The following is a 17405-nucleotide window of genomic DNA, read 5'->3' on the forward strand; positions in this document are numbered from 1 at the left end:
TGGAATAATAAAGCAAAATGATCAAGTTGCCTATAATATAAGGAAGGCTTCAACTTACACAAAATCACCTTTAACACTAAAAGACAATGAGCAATTCCAACAAAGTATCGAGAACAGGAAATGTGATACCATAATGTTTTTCTCAATCAACTATCCTTCCACTATAAAGGCAATTTTTAAACAGGAAAGGACTCAAGGAACATAGCTCCAGTGAGGAGTGTGGCTTAGGGGGATTAAAAAAACAAAACAAAACCGCAGAACTAACTTCAGCCAATAGCAAAAAAACGTGTTACTACGAGCAAAGTATTGGTAGTGAATACTGTACTGATTTAATTGTAAAACTAAAGAGAGACCCGGGATGATGATAGATGCAGAGCCCAAAGTAAATGTTACAAATCACAAAATGTAAAATTCCATAACTAACGAATAATGGGAAGGAAGGGGAAGAGAGGGTGGAGGAAACGTCAACTGACGCTTTTCCCCTCTGCTTTTATATTTGGAAATCAAAAGAAATCATTTAAACATGAAATCAATGAACACATACCTAAGTAAAAGAAAAGTGATATTCTCAACTAGCATTGGGTGGTAAAGAAGACGGGTAAGTTAAAAAAGACACATGCACCCCAATGTTCATTGCAACACTATTTACAATAGCCAGGTCATGGAAGCAACCTAAATGTCCATCGACAGACGAATGGATAAAGAAGATGTGGTACATTTATACAATGGAATACTACTCAGCCATAAAAAGAAACGAAATTGAGTCATTTGTTGAGACGTGGATGGATCTAGAGACTGTCATACAGAGTGAAGTAAGTCAGAAAGAGAAAAACAAATATTGTATATTAATGCATGTATGTGGAACCTAGAAAAATGGTACAGATGAACCGGGTTGCAGGGCAGAAGTTGAGACACAGATGTAGAGAACAAACGTATGGACACCAAGGGGGGAAAACTGCGGTGGGGTGGGGATGGTGGTGTGCTGAATTGGGCGATTGGGATTGACATGTATACAGTGATGTGTATAAAATTGATGACTGATTAAAAAAAAAAAAAAAAGAAGACGGGTAAGGAAGTGAAAATTTCTAATTAGATCATTACTCACTATAGGGAGCCAACAGAGACAGAAAAGAAAAGAAAAAAAAAAGCTAAACTACTTATTTTAGCTTTAGTGGATGGGACTTCCCTGGTGGTGCAGTGGATAAGACTCCACGCTCCCAATGCAGGGGCCCCGGATTCGACCCCTGGTCAGGGGACTAGATCCCACATGCATGCAGCAACTAAGAGTTCACACGCCTCAACTAAGGAGCCCACCTGCTGCAACTAAGGAGCCAGCGAGCCGCAACTAAGACCCGGCGCAACCAAATAAATAAATAAATAAATATTTTTAAAATCTTAAAAAAGTAAAATAAAAATATAGTGGAATAAAGATATCATTCACAACATCAGCAAGTAAAGAAAACAGAAATACTTAATGGATGTGCAAAAGTTATATGGATAACTTTTGAAATGTAGTGAGGACACAAAATACGATTTCAACCCATACAAAAGGGTCCCACATTCAGAGGCTGAGAAACTTAACATCATTTTAAAAGCTACATTTTCCTAAATTTAATATCTATCCATCTATCTACCTATCTATCTATCTATCCACCTCATAAAACCAATAAAGAAAGCCAACAGGGATTTTATTGATTTGGAAAACTGATTCACTCAGAGTAAACCCAAAATCTTTGCACATACTGTCACCGGGCCCTTTCCAGATTCTTGGACAGCAAAACCATAGAAGCATATATCGCTTCTACAAGACTCTTAGGCGAGCAAAGGGTTTTATTAAGAGATAGCTCGTGCACATGGGAGAAGGCAGGGGGAGAAAGTGCCGGCGCATCACTGAGTGCGATGTTGGCTGCAAGCTCGTCAGGTAGCTTTTATTATGTTGAGGTATGTTCAGTCTGTACCCACCCCCGTTTGCTTTTTTTTTTAATTTTTGGCCACGCCTTGTAGCATGCGAGATCTTTTCTCTGACCAGGGATCGAACACGCGCCCCCTGCAGTGGAAGCTCAGAGTCTTAACCACTGGACCGCCAGGGAAGTCCCTGCTTTCCCTTCTTGACGCCAACTGTGTGTCCAGCGTTTCAGCTCAATTCTGACGCTAACCTCCCTGGAGGGAGTGTCAGACCCACAGGGTTGAAGCCTCAGTCCCACAAGACTGTCCCCACTTCAGACGCCAACTACTGGGTCCCCAGCTCACCCACACTGCCCAGCTTGGCTGCAAACTCAGGAATTCCCAATACCTCCCGCCTCAGGTTTGCTAATTTGCTAGACTGGCTCACAGAACCCCAGAAAATGCTAGATGAAGGCCCCGGCTCCGGCCTCCCCCTCCCCCAGGCTCCTTTGTTTCAGAGACTTTGGTTGATTTCCAGAACTGATCATTTGGGCCACTTGATTTTTTGTTTCTCTTCCCACACTTTAAATTCCCACTCTCATGTTTTCAATTCCCCAGTAAAGAGTGAGGTCTTGAAACCCTAGGCCCCCATCCTAGACCCAAATAAAAGCAAAACCCCAGGCCCCCCGTGCACTCTCTCTCCCTACCTGAGACCGTGGCTCCAGGTGTGCTGTGTAAATGCCAGATCTGGCGAGCAGTAAACCTTATTTTTCTTCAAAGTTTCCTGATGGTCATTGTTGAGGGCATCTTGCCATCATAAGAAGACTCACAAGGGCCACTCCGACCACAACACCGGTTATTGACAGGCTGAGATCAGCAGAAAACAGCCCACAATGCCCTGGACTTCCTGTTTGCCATCCCGGCCTTGCCTCCAACTGCTGGCCCCAGAGCTGACACGCGTGATCTGAGCCCAGAAAATGACCGAGCCTGTCTTTGTTCTCGGTGTTGATTCTTCACCCTGATTTAACAAACTTTACTGAGCCCTGCCGTGAGCCAAACACAGGCAAGGTCGCTGGCCCTTTCCCCCTCCCAGAGGTCTAATGCCTACCGTTCAGCTGAAGATCAGTGGTAAGTATTATTTAAAGATAAGCTACAGGGCTTCCCTGGTGGCGCAATGGTTGAGAATCTGCCTGCCGAGGCAGGGGACACGGGTTCGAGCCCTGGTCTGGGAAGATCCCACATGCTGCAGAGCAACTGGGCCCGTGTGCCACAACTACTGAGCCTGCGCGTCTGGAGCCTGTGCTCCGCAACAAGAGAGGCCGCGACAGTGAGAGGCCTGCGCACCGCGATGAAGAGTGGCCCCTGCTCGCCGCAACTAGAGAAAGCCCTCGCACAGAAACGAAGACCCAACACAGCCAAAAATAAATAAATAAATTAATTAATTAATTAATAAAAAAAAAGAAAGAAAAGTAGGTAAACATATATATTTAAAAAAGAAAAAAAGATAAGCTACAATGCAAAGCTATGTGAGTTGACAACCACTGGTATTAAAATATGGGAACACATCAGAACTACTGGAATACAAAGCCTGGGGTCCTTGCCCTGCTAGGACCCCAGGCACGACCTCACTGCCCGCAGAGTTCTGCCAGGTGGGCATGAGCTCGAGAGGGCTGGAGAGAAGGTGGGAAGGAAACAAGGTAACTTTGGGACCAGAGGGAGCCATCCCATTGCTTGACTGAACATCCAGGATCGCTGCTCCTGACTCTATGCAAATTATGCTTCAATTAAAAATTGGCAAATACAAAGTGTAAGCTTTATAAAAAAGAAAGAAAAAAAGTCCATTAAGTCTAGAGATTTAAAATGGATAAATAGGCCGGGGAGGGTAGGGAGTGGAGGACCACTTCCATTTGGCCTCCCGCCTAGTTCTCTGGCAAATTAGATGACTTTCCAAAGAGCGGTACAAATGTGAGGTTTTATTTCGCCTGTGGCAGCAGGACTGTCCAAGTCAAGTTGGGACCATCTTTGGAGTCTTTGCTTCAGCCTTCTCAGCGGGGTCTCGCAGGAGAAGGGCGTCCAGGTGGTGGCCCTTCCTGCTCCCCGGGGCGTGAACGTAGATCCCCTGGGGGGGGGGTTGGAGCCTGTGTTGGGGGAGGGCCTGGGGCAGCTCCCAAACCACAGGTGCGCCCTGAGTGCAGGTGGGGAGGAGAAGGTGGTACCCTGTCTTGACCTGACAGGCCAGATGTAGCCAGAGGTGATGACAGCCCAGATGGAGTAGGAAGCAGGTGCAGGAGCCCCAGCAGGGAGATTTCTCAGCCTTCTCCTGAGCCAGATGCACCTAATAAACAGAGCCCTGTACTCTCCCCAGGGTGCCTTCTCACCAGAGACTCAGCCTCTTGTCAGCCGATGCTTTCGTGTGACCAGACCTGCCAGTGAGCAAACAGAGAAGGCCATCTCCAAGAGAGGATGGGGTGATTGCAATACTATAGGTCGCAATCTAAAATATGGCCATTGTGCTTCACCATTTAAAAGTGCTCTCCCATGTACGCCCTCATTTCCTTCTCTACACAAACCCGTGAGAGGAACATAACGATTCCTGTTCTACAGATGAGGCTCGTGAAACTGAAATGCTTTCCTGATGTGACAAAGCCTCTGAGTGTGAAATAGGTGTCCGGACTCAAGACCAGAGCCTCCAGGACTGCCCCAGGGTATGGCCAACATTCCTAAGGGACCTCAAATGCCTTCCAACTCAAAGCTTCTGATGGCTGGAAACCCACACTGGAAGGAAAAGGGAGACAGATGACAGAGAAGAGCAAACCTGAGAAACTCCTTGCAATGGTTCATTTTATGTGGCAACTTGGCTGGGCCTTGCTGGCCCAGGCATTTGGCCAAACGTTATTCTGGATGTTCCTATGAGGGTATTTGGGAACGAGATTTACATTTAAATGGGTGGACTTTAATAAAGCAGGTTATTATCACCCCTCCATGACGTGAGTGGGCCTCATCCAATCAGTTGAAGTCCTGGACAGAACAGAGACGGACCTCCCCCCAGAAAGAAGGAATTCTGCCAGCGGCCGGCCTCCATAATGGTGCGAGCCAATTCTTTAAACTAAAGAAATGTGCTGTTTCTCTGGAGAACCTGACTGATGTACATCCAAATCCAAGCGAGTGATGGGGAGGAAGCTGGGAGGCACCCCCAGAGAGCCCCACAGGGAGGGGCTGTGTTTGTCGAGGCCCTGGAGTAACTCTACCTGGGTTCCAGAACCTTCTGAAAGGGCTTCCCACCCCCCACACACATGAGACAGTCCTGGAAAATTTCTAAGCCTCTTCCCCGAAATGTGGCCCCAGGCTGCAGCTGAGGTTGGGTGAGCGTGAAGTGGACCACAGGGGCCTGCAACCCCGCGCGAAACTGACTAAACCACAGAGACAAGCCGGTCAGAGAAACGTACAGAAGCTAGGAAAGCGCACAGCGAGAAGGGTGACCCAGAAGTCGAGGCCGGGGAAGCTGGGGTGCCTAGGGAGTGGGCAGAGGCGCTGGGGAATCTCGGGGAGCAGCCACTCCTGGGAGCGGCAGGGACTCCGGAAGAGCTTCTGCGGAGCCGGTGGGTGACGAGTGTGAGGGTGCCTCTGAAGCCACACCAGCGGACGCGTGGTCTCCATTACTTCCCTCCCTCTCGTGGTCCATGGGAAGAAAACCCCACCCACTGAGCCCACCTGAGCAGAGCGGACACACCGCCCATCGCTAAGTTCTTACCGCAGACCCGAGGTTGTAGGGGTGAAATAAACGACGTAACACAGCTAACTCGCCGGGAAGCAGCGTCCACGCGTGCCGGGGGCTGGGTTTTCACTCCTATCAGCAGTTTTCCCTCCGCAAGACAAGACAGGCTAAGGATATAGGAAGAGAGGTGAGAAGGGGGAGGGAGGGAAGCCAAAGGAGCCAGAGCGATGGAAACCTGTTTCACAGAACCTCCATCACTGTCCCTAAAACATGCAATTTAAAATAATAAGACAACTTGAAGGAAAGGGGATCTTCAGCACGAACGAAAGCGTGGATTATCACCCAGGAATGTGTGGCCCCGTAAGAGCATGAGAATCTTGCCGAGGTGAGCTTGTTTACGTAAGTATATTCAAGGTTACAGTATTATCTTTAATTGACATATGGGGGGGAACCTTTAATTTTTTTTTACAAGCTTCAAGAAAGATGGGATCAAATCTTAGCTGATGAAAACATGCAGCAAGTTGAGTGAATTCTAGGCAGACATCCCTAAGAATCTCTGGGACAAGAAGGGAGGATGTAAGTGTAGGGTTTCCATGTTAATCAAAAGAGACGGGAGCTTATCCTCTTTGATTTCTTCAGTGATCTCTTGGTTATTCAGTAGTGCGTTGTTTAGCCTCCATGTGTTTGTATTTTTTACAGATTTTTTCCTGTAATTGATATCTAGTCTCATAGCGTTGTGGTCAGAAAAGATACTTGATACGATTTCAATTTTCTTAAATTTACCAAGGCTGGATCTGTGACCCAAGATATGATCTATCCTGGAGAATGTTCCATGAGCACTTGAGAAGAAAGTGTATTCTGTTGTTTTTGGATGGAATGTCCTATAAATATCAATTAAGTCCATCTTGTTTAATGTATCATTTAAAGCTTGTGTTTCCTTATTTATTTTCATTTTGGGTGATCTATCCATACAATGGAATATTACTCAGCCATAAAAAGAAACGAAATTGAGTTATTTGTAGTGAGGTGGATGGACCTAGAGTCTGTCATACAGAGCGAAGTAAGTCAGAAAGAGAAAAAAAATACTGTATGCTAACACATATATATGGAATCTAAAAAAAAAAAAAAGGTTCTGATGAACCTAGGGGCAAGATGAGAATAAAGACACAGACCTACTAGAGAATGGACTTGAGGACACGGGGAGGGGGAAGGGTAAGCTGGGACGAAGTGAGAGAGTGGCATGGATTTATATACACTACCAAATGTAAAATAGATAGCTAGTGGGAAGCAGCCGCATAGCACAGGGAGATCAGCTCAGTGCTTTGTGACCACCTAGAGGGGTGGGATAGGGAGGGTGGGAGGGAGACGCAAGAGGGGGGAGATATGGGGACATATGTTTATGTATAACTGATTCACTTTGTTATAAAGCAGAAGCTAACACACCACTGTAAAGCAATTATACTCCAATAAAGGTGTTTAAAAAAAAAAAAAAAGGGACGGAAGTCTTTTTAAGGCTCCAGAGTAACGAGAGAGAGGAAGGCTATCCCCAGCAGGTGGAGTGTGTGCAGGTCTCTGTCCGACCACTAGAGGACGACGGCATGCCCCATCCTGCGCCCGGACCCTCAGCCAGCGCAGCTTGTTTGCTCGTGGAAATGGTCCTTCTAGGCACCCCGCCAGGGATTCCAGGTTTCTACCACCACAACCTTTTTAAAGAGAAAGCAATTTCAGAGAAAACAAAGAAATCCAAATCCCAGAAAGAAAGCTAAGTTGGCCAAAATGTGCCAACGGAGCTGGCAACCCCGCTCCATCTGCCTAGCCATCAGAACCGGGGTTCTGCCCATCACCTCCCCTCCGGATGACCACATCCTTCAGAGCAGTGCTTCCCAAACGCTCCCTGGCGAAAACTTTTATTTTTTGTGTATGCCGACTGTCATTTATTTATTTATTTTTTTAATTTTAATAAATGAATGCCTTATTACAGTGTTGCTATATTTCTTCTTTTTTAAAAAAAGTAATTAGTTTATTTATTTATTTATTTTTGGCTGCGTTGGGTCTTCGTTGCTGTGCGCGGGCTTCCTCTAGTTGTGGCGAGCGGGGGCTGCTCTTCATTGCGGTGCACGGGCTTCTCATTGTCGTGGCTTCTCGTTGCAGAGAATGGCCTCTAGGTGCACAGGCTTCAGTAGTTGTGGCTCGTGGGCTCAGTAGTTGTGGCTCATGGGCTCTAGAGCACAGGCTCAGTAGCTGTGGCGCACGGGCTTAGTTGCTCTGCGGCATGTGGGATCTTCCCGGACCAGGGCTCGAACCCGTGTCCCCTGCATTGACAGGCAGATTCTTAACCACTGTGCCACCAGGGAAGCCCCCGACTGTCATTTTTTAAAAGACATACAAATAATTAGTCCTATTTTTATTGTTAGATTCAACAAACAAAAAATTGCCTTCCAATAAGTATAATCAGAACAAACGTCACCCAGAAAAAAAGGAAAATGATGTCCGCACGTATTGTCCATTGGAAGTGTGCCTATAGGCACTGAGCACAGACAGTCACTGTTCTGTTTGTGTGTTCTGTCCTTCCTTAGTTGAGAGTCAACAAAAACTACGTGTGAAATACTGATTGCCCATAGTGAAGGCCTATGAACATTTTGAAAGACCGCTGTCTCCCTCCAGGGTTAAAGTCTGCGTTTTGCTTGTTAGTGTATCCAGATCAGGGCGAGGGCTGTGCTACCTGCAGGGAATGCTGTGTATTTCAACTCTTTCTGTGCTTTGCTTCGAGAGCACTTGTAAGGCAAGACAGTCTCACCAGGATATCCACAGAGATGCAAGAAGAAAGGTTAAAAACAAACTCTTCAGCAAACTCAGAATCTTCTTTCTTAGCTTTTACACAAAATGAAGAAAGTAACTCTATATTTTTATTTTATTTTATTTTATTTTTAAATTTTATTTAATTAATTAATTTATTTATGGCTGTGCTGGGTCTTCGTTTCTGTGCGAGGGCTTTCTCTAGTTGCGGCGAGCGGGGGCCACTCTTCATCGCGGTGCGCGGGCCTCTCACTATCGCGGCCTCTCTTGTTGCGGAGCACAGGCTCCAGACGCGCAGGCTCAGTAATTGTGGCTCACGGGCCCAGTTGCTCCGTGGCATGTGGGATCTTCCCAGACCAGGGCTCGAACCCGTGTCCCCTGCATTGGCAGGCAGATTCTCAACCACTGCGCCACCAGGGAAGCCCCAACTCTATATTTTTAGATTTTGTCTTCATCCCTTCCTCAGTTCCATCAAGCAGTGGTTTCATGGGAATTATCCTTCCATGGAAGAAACAGACTCTGGATGTGCATTTCCTACGCACGGATTTTATTTGAAGGAATTTAAAATTCGAACACTCTACCTACGACAGAAGCTGTTCAGTGATCACTTTTTGCTGTTGTGCAGTTAGTTTAGGAAACACGCTGTCAGGGTCTGCAGAACTCTGTCTTCCAAGTGTTTAACTTCCCTGTTTGCCCTTTGTTCTCATGACTTTATCGCCTGAAAGTATGAAGATCATTAAGAACATGGCCTGTACCAGGAATAAGCAGTTCTGGCCAGTCAATGGCAGTTTTAGAATACTGCGACTAAACTTGTTTTTTAACTTACAGAAAAGTGAAGCGTTTTGCTGGTTAAACATTTTTGACAGAAATTTTCCTGTGGTTCACATGCAGTGACAGTTGCTTATGATCTTTGAGAGTCTCACATTGTAAAAATAACCATCTCAAATTTACCTCATTAGTCTTGACATAGCTGCATCTCTAGTGAAATAATGTAAATTTTCCTGAAGGGAGAGGGGATTCCACTTCCTTTCAGAGAGGAGGAACGAACAGGTCCTTCTGCCGCTTCAGACGGGACAGCGTCACATCCCAGGGAACGGAAAGGGAGACTGTGCCTCGGGACCACTGAGAAAAAAAAAGAATCGTTAATTTAATGTAAGAAAAATGACATTATTAACTCTGGAAAGTGACGTCAGGTTGACTCGCTTCTCTGATTGGACTGATATGAGAACCATACACATAAACAAACACACACGATTCCAGAGCACGAGGCAGATTTCTTCACTAAATAACCTTTCTTGGAAGTTTCCAGGCTCTGTCTTTTTTCCTTCTTTAACAAGAAAATTTTAAACTATATCATCATTTTGCTTTTGCACCAGCCTGCATAAAATCCATAAGACGGGTTTTTGGGGTTTGCTTTCTGTTTGGGTTTTTTTGTTTGTTTGGCTAAGCAAAGTTTTCTCAATCACTGAGTCTATTTGACCTTGACGTGGCCTTTAAGTCATCGGCGAGTCTGAAGTCTGCTGGAAAGTTCTTCACATGTTGAAGGTGAAGAAGGTGGCAGAGCTGCTTCTGAAACCGTGTCCCTGCTCCCTGAGACACTGGCGCTCTGTGACCAACTCTCAGGCGCGCCATGGGAGTTTAGAAAACACTATTCAACGTCTACCAGAGGTCTTCCCTGGTGGCTCAGTGGTTAAGAATCCGCCTGCCAACGCAGGGGACACGAGTTCGAGCCCTGGTCTGGGAAGATCCCACATGCCGCAGAGCAACTAAGCCCGTGCACCACAACTACTGAGCCTGCGCTCTAGAGCCTGCGAGCCACAACTACTGAAGCCCACGTGCCACAACTACTGAGCCCTCGTGCCATAACTACTGAAGCCCACACGCCTAGAGCCCGTGCTCTGCAACAAGAGAAGCCACCGCAATGAGAAGCCCGCGCACCGCAATGAAGAGTAGCCCCCGCTCGCCACAACTAGAAAAAGCCCGTGTGCAGCAATGAAGACCCAATGCAGCCAAAAATAAATAAATAAAATAAATTAATTAAAAAACAAAAAAACAAAGTCTACCAGAAATATTCACATAGTAACAGTCTTGACAATTTTATTTCTGACTCTCATGAAATCGTATGTATGTGTGGTATGTGTGGCGTGCGCATGTGTGTACATGCATGCATGCGTGTACCTGTGTGCACACAGGAGCGGGTTTGGGAAGCAGCAGGGAGACGACTCTCGCTCCCAAGCCCGCATAGAGCTTGCACCCACATCCTGTCCAGACCTCGGCTCACAGGCTCCCTCCTCAGAGACACTTCCCCTGACCCGCCCTCTAAACTAGCTCCGCCGTCATTTCTGCTGCCTCAGTTTTCTCACACACTGATTCTTTCCTAGACACACACACACACACACACACGCACACACACACACACACACACACACACACACACACACAGGTGCGCACCATTTGTGTTTGCTGCCCATCTCTCCCTCTAGGTTAATCTCATCCACTACAGTAAATGTTCCAGCATCAAGCGGCCCTGGTTGTCCTCGAGTTGTCTGAGTCGGATCAGAGACAGAGCCACCACTTGTCCAAACAGGGGGGCCCTGCAGGAGTGTCGCCGGCTGGGCTGCAGCCCTTGACCACAGCCTCGTGCCCCGCTGCAGCCTGGACCCCGGGGGGGCGGTGAGAGGCCTCGCTCGAGGGCGTCTGAGAAACCTCCCCAGTCTGCCCAGAGTCACGGCCTCCAGACTGAGGACCCCAAATCTCACAGGAGTTCCCCGTGTTGGCGAATGGACCCAGGCCCACACGTGAAGCGGACGGCGTGATGGTGCAGAGTAATTCACGCACATTTATTCCATCGGAAAGGCTCCTCCTTAATGCTGTCTGTGCCCCGCCCTGGTTTCCGTAGCTGTGACTCACCCCCAGGATTGTTCGTAAAGCCCGGTGATGGCTCAGGACCTCGGAGCAGAGCGGAAGCATCTCCCTCCTCACCTCCCCGGCCCTTATGTCACACGATCCTGCCCAGCCCCCGTTTCCTGTGCCCGCGGCCCGCGGGTTCCGGCTGGGAGCGGGCAGGCCTGGGCCACAGCCCGGCCGCCGTGGGCTAGAGGCTCCGCAGCTGTTTGCCAACGAGTAAAGGGAAACAAATCCGCGCGTGGCCGGCTCTGCTGCTAATTATCTTGGGTAAGATCAAGCCCACAACATCCAGGTTGCTTCCACTGACCTCACAGTGAATCCTCGTTCCTGGAACCCAGGCACGCCGTGGCACCCGTGGCACCCGTGGCAGGCGACATGGTCATAGCACGAATAGGGGCAGGATAATAAGCGGGAGAGCTGAGAGGCGTGACCTATTTTCCACCTGGGGTTTCTCAACCTCAGCACTGTTGTCACTCTGGGCTGATGGTCCTTGGTCCCGAGGGCTGTTCCCTGCACCGTACGACGCTTAGATGCTTAACAGTATCCTCGACCTCACGCACCAGATGCCACTCACACCCCCCCCCACCCCGGGTTATGACAAAAGTGTCTCCAGAAATTTGCAAATGTTCCCTGGGAGGCAAAGTCAACCCGGGTTGAAAACTCCTGTTCTAACTCAGTGTTAGAAGTAAGAGTTAATGTATTAAAAAGGGGAAATGTGCATTATTTCACTAGAGGTGCAGCTCTATAAAGACTAATGCGGTGCATTTGAGATGCTTATTTTTACCATCCGAGAACCTCAGAGCTCGTAAACAAGTGTCGCTGCGCGTGAATCATAGTGTCATCAAGAGGAACAGTTCCGTCAGAAACAGACTACGGTGCCGCCGTTCGGCCCCTCTTTCCACTGCTCCACGGGCCACGGGGACAATGGGCAGCATCTAGAAAACCTGAGGTCCGCGTTCTGACGAGGCGTCCAACGGGTGCTGACCACTAATTACGTGTTTTCACACCTTGACCCGGAACAGGACGCACTGCGTCTTCTGCCAACACGGGCTGCACCCACTTAGCGATGCACAGTGGCGGTTGTGAGCTCTAGGGTTCTCTTGCCTCGGCTACCCGGGCAGCCTTTGTCTTGAAGCTCCTTCTAGCCCCGGGCCCTTGAGGAACGCTTTCTTCTCCAGAGCCTGAGCGCCACACACATGGCCCAGAACCAATGCATACTGTCATCTCTGAGATGTCACTTCTCAGAAAACACCGTCCCTCCCTAACTGCTAGTAAACTCTTGGGCTTCTTAGAGGCTGACAAAGGCCTTTCCTTCAGGACAAAGGAGCAAGAAAGATCTGGACCAAGGGGAAACAAGGGAACAAAAAGAACCCCATTTTAGATAAGGGGACAGATAGCCTTCAAGCTTTGGCTTGAAGACCTCCTCGAAAGGAGATCTCACTACCCTCTTAATGGCCACCCGAGTGTTGAAACATTTTATTTACTAGAGCTTCTGTCTCACTAAAATCTGCCCCTTGCTTCAAGTCTGTCCACCCACAATAGTAAAGAACGAGTTCCATTTACCGTCTGATAATAATGATGACTTACATGCGTGAAGCAGTACCATAGCATCTCATTTGTCCTACACTATCCTGTGAGCTGGACTTTCTCACTCTCCTCACCCTTGAACAGTGGGAAACTGAGGCTTTGAATGACCACATTGTCCAGGATCACACAGCCGGTGGGCAGTCAAGCAATGACTGAAACCCAATCCTGGACTTTACCGAGGACACCGTGCCGCCTCCTTCACTCGGCACACCCTCCCCGCACCGGACGGATGGCTGCGTGCACCTCCTGAGCTGATGCTCCCCTGGGACAAGCACCCCCCAACCCAGGAGCTTCAGATGCTCCTTCGAGCTGTGGTCGCAACCAGCAGAGATCCTGTCTTTCACTCCCCCTGCCTCTGAAGACATCGGACAACGTCTGGAGACATTTTCGACTGTCACGATGGAGGGTGCAACCGGCATCCAGGGGGTCGAGGCCAGACATGCCCTGAACATCTCCTGCTACAAGGCACAGGGCATCTCCTGCAGCAAAGAACTACCCAGTCCAAACTGCCAGAAGAGCTGAGGGTGCAAAGCCTGCCCCGGAGCCAGGGGTTTAAAGTCTCCTCGTTAGCCCAGGAACCCTCCTGCAAGCGTGTTCCTCTGTCAATCCCCTCAACCCAGGGGGCAGCGCAGGTGTCGTGAGGCAGGGGCGGGGGCTTCGCTGAGCTGGGGGTGCGGAGGGCAGCACGGGGAGGCCGGGTCCAATCAGACCATCTAGCTTTTTCTGGAAGCAGAAGATCTGAGGGCGAAGAGGAAGCACGAGGGCTGCCTGGAGAAAAGCCACAGCAGACTCAGGCTGCCTTAATCTAGGGGAAAACGCCGAGGCTTCTCCCGGGGGAAGGCTGAATAGTGGCTCTCCACGGGCACAGCTGTCCCTCCAGCCCCCCACACTCTCGTTCACAAAGTGGATCTTGTACGGGACTGCGTCCTTTCTGCGGCACAGGTACGGCAGTCGATCTAGAAGGCCCTTGGAACACTGCGACGAGCTCTGTACGCTTACACGCACACCTGCCTTTCCAGCCCCTCCCAAACCCTGCCAGAGCCAATTCCCTCCGGAGACTCGGGTCCTTCCGGTGCTGCCATGGGCTGGGTCAGGGGCTGCAGAGACTCTTATTACCACCATTGTACAAATGGGGAAACTGAGGCATGGAAAGCTAAGTAGCTTGCCCGCGGCCACCTAGTTGCTCTGGGAGGATTACCAGGACTGCAGGTCCACGTGCTGTACCGGAGTGCCGGGTCCCTAACCCAGCCTGGATGCAACGAAGGCTTCCTCGGTGCATAAGCTCCCCGCGAAGCAGCGGCTTCGTCCCACGTTACAGACGAGAACGCAAAAAGATAAAGGACCTTAGAGATTGTATGAGCCAAACTCATTCTTTAAAAAAAATTTTGGGGGGGTTTTCCCTGGTGGCGCAGTGGTTGAGAATCTGCCTGCCAATGCAGGGGACACGGGTTCGAGCCCTGGTCTGGAAAGATCCCACATGCCGCGGAGCAACTGGGCCTGTGAGCCACAACTACTGAGCCTGCGCGTCTGGAGCCTGTGCTCCGCAACAAGAGAGGCCGCGATAGTGAGAGGCCCGCGCACCGCGATGAAGAGTGGCCCCCGCTTGCCGCAACTAGAGAAAGCCCTCGCACAGAAACGAAGACCCAGCACAGCCAAAATAAATAAATAAATAAATAAATAAATAAGTGAAATTCTTTAAAAAAAAATTTTTTTTTTATTGAAGTATAGTTGATTTAACATGTTGTGTTAGTTTCAGGTGTACAGCAAAGTGATTCAGTTATATATGTATGTATATATACTTTTTCAGATTCTTTTCCATTATAGGTTATTACAAGATATTGAACATAGTTCCCTGTGCTATACAAAAGGTCTTTGTTGTTTATCTATTTCATAAACTCATTTTTTAAAAAAAAATTTTATTGAAATATAGCTGATTTACAATGTTGTGTTAGTTTCAGGTGTATGGTAAAGTGATTCTGTTAAATATACATATATATATTCTTTTTTTACATTCTCTTCCATTATAGGTTATTACAAGATATTGAGTAGAGTTCCCTGTGCTATACCTCGTTGGTCCTCGTTGGTTATCTATTTTATATATAGTAGTTTATATACGTTAATCCCAAACTCCTACTTTATTCCTCCCCCCCTCCCCTTTGGTAACCATAAGTTTGTTTCCTGTTTTGTAAACTCATTCCTTTTTTAAAAAATAAATAAATTAATTTATTTGTTTATATTTGGCTGCGTTGGGTCTTCGTTGCTGCGCACAGGCTTTCTCTAGTTGCGGCGAGCTGGGGCTACTCTTCGTTGCAGTGCACGGGCTTCTCACTGCGGTGGCTTCTCTTGTTGCAGAGCATGGGCTCTAGGCGCGCGGCCTTCAGTAGTTGTGGCGTGCGGGCTCAGTAGTTGTGTCTCACGGGCTCTAGAGCGCAGGCTCAGTAGTTGTGGCGCATGGGCTTAGTTGCTCTGCGGCATGTGGGATCTTCCCGGACCAGGGCTCGAACCCGTGTTCCCTGCATTGGCAGGCGGATTCTTAACCACTGCGCCACCAGGGAAGCCCTATAAACTCATTCTTAGTAAGCAAGAAACCAAGGCCCAGGGAGGGACTTGCTGAGGATTCTGGTTGGGCCCTTGTTGGAGAATCTGGCTTGGTTTTCTAGAATGTGGGTAAGCGCCCAGCAGCACCTGTCTGGAGGCAGTACAAGCAGTTTCCCACGATGAGAAAGCCTGGCTCGTGGATAACAAGCGGGTGGTGTGCAAGGGGTTTGGAAAAATAGATCCAAATGGCAAGAATTCGGTAGTTTCTCCAGCTCTGCCTACAAATGACCAACACGTAATATGATCGCTGTTAGGAGTGTTCCCAGAAAGGTGTTCCTTATTCTCAGACATAATGTCTGGCACAAATATTTGTCTGCGATAAATATTTGTTAAATAACAAGAAAAAAAACAAAACAAAACCCGAAGTCTGGCTCAGAGCCAGTGTGCTTCCTGCAGGCATGTAGTGATTTACTGGGGACCCAGCAGCCAGAATTCAGCCCTGACCCTGGCCTTCCATGGGCTTAACCAAGGGGACGCAGCTCCGGGGGGAGGAGGGGAGGGCAGGGGTGCCAGGTAGGCAGCGCATCCCCTTTTGTCCTGCTACGACAGCTGCCCCAGTACTGTTCGGACACACTCCGCTCTCAACACTGTTAAAAAATAAAACCTGCTTTAGTTCTGGACACTTTGCAAGCAAGTTGGATTTTGAAGTCCGCAAGTGGTGGTGGGGTGGGACCGTGTAGACCCGGGGCCAGGACGACCTGTCTCCCGCCCGGTCCTGATGCCCAGCACGGGGGGGCTCACCTGCCCAGTAGCCAACCTGTGGCGCTCTGAGCTCCACGGCTTGAGAGCAAACGCTGCCTTCACGTTACCAGCCTGGTGGGAACTCCAGAAGCCACGTGGCCTGCAGGGAGATCTTGGATTCTTTCTTCTCTTCCCCAGTGTTCCCGGGCACCTCCTTCAAACTGCCATGTCCTGGCCCTGCTCTACTTAGTGCTTCACCTTGTCTTCCTATCCTTCCTGCCCTCGTGGGACAATCACTGGGGCAAAAACCAGAGGACTTCAGCACCCATCCGACCGAGGAACTGCGAGGTCCAAGGCAGGTCTGCCTAACGTTGTTGAAGCTTATCTAGAAAATGGGGACCTGGGGATACTGGATCTACAGTACTCATGTCCAGGGCTGAGGTGATGATCTAACGAGAGTGTGGGTCTGCTGGCTCATGGGAAGCATTACACGCCGTGCAAACGTGCCAGCTGTTACGCGGCATCCGGAAGAAACAAGCGGCTATTTAATGGGACATTTCTTCCAAGCCAGAGTCAGTGAAATATCTTATCCATTGTTGTAACATTACCCCTAGCATGAGACCTTGCACAGACCCTAACAATCAGGTACTGGATGGATGAGTGCATGCACAAGCCCGAGACCAATTAAGGATGGACGCATTTCAAGCAGCCACTGAGCCTTCATTACGTGCCAGCTATTGTCATGGGCTCAGTGTGTATGACATTCAAAGACTCACTGTTCTAATATGAAGGTGATAAACAGACAAATGACTATTGTTAAAAGCAGACAAACAGAAGAACCATGAGAGAAGTATGAAATACAATAAAGACCCCAAAGGAGGAAAATGTTACAGCTATTAGGAGATCAAGAAAGGGTCATGGGCCTTGACGGATGGACAGAATTCCAGCTGTGTGTGTCTCGAGGAAAGGGTCTCCCAGGCCCAAGTAAGTAGCCCAAAGTTATAAAAAGCAGGAAAAGCAGGATCCAGAGGGGGTCAGTGAGACCAGAGCAGAGAAATAATGGGATTTGGGGGAGAACTGGAATGTAAACCAGGAAATTTGATTACATCAAGGAATGGGTGTCTCTGAATATCAGCTGAGCGTTTTAGATTTACTTCCAAGACAGGAGAGAATACTGGGGGTCCCTGCAGGCATCGGCCTAATCCACTGATTCCTTTTGCAGGAGAAGCAAGTGGTC

At 48.6% G+C, this 17405-nt stretch overlaps 1 protein-coding gene across 1 annotated transcript in view; it reads right to left on the minus strand.

Moving 5' to 3' along the window:
* Positions 1 to 17405, minus strand: part of LOC309651398 (uncharacterized protein) — a 65574-nt gene that overhangs the window by 16301 nt on the left and 31868 nt on the right. Inside the window, exon 4 of the mRNA XM_082444145.1 lies at positions 9347 to 9517. The gene's annotated coding sequence lies outside the window, so the exon portion shown is untranslated. The remainder of the gene's footprint in view (positions 1 to 9346; positions 9518 to 17405) is intronic.

This window comes from Balaenoptera physalus (assembly GCF_965194825.1).
Source record: "Balaenoptera physalus genome assembly, chromosome: 21".
Lineage (NCBI taxonomy): Eukaryota > Metazoa > Chordata > Mammalia > Artiodactyla > Balaenopteridae > Balaenoptera > Balaenoptera physalus.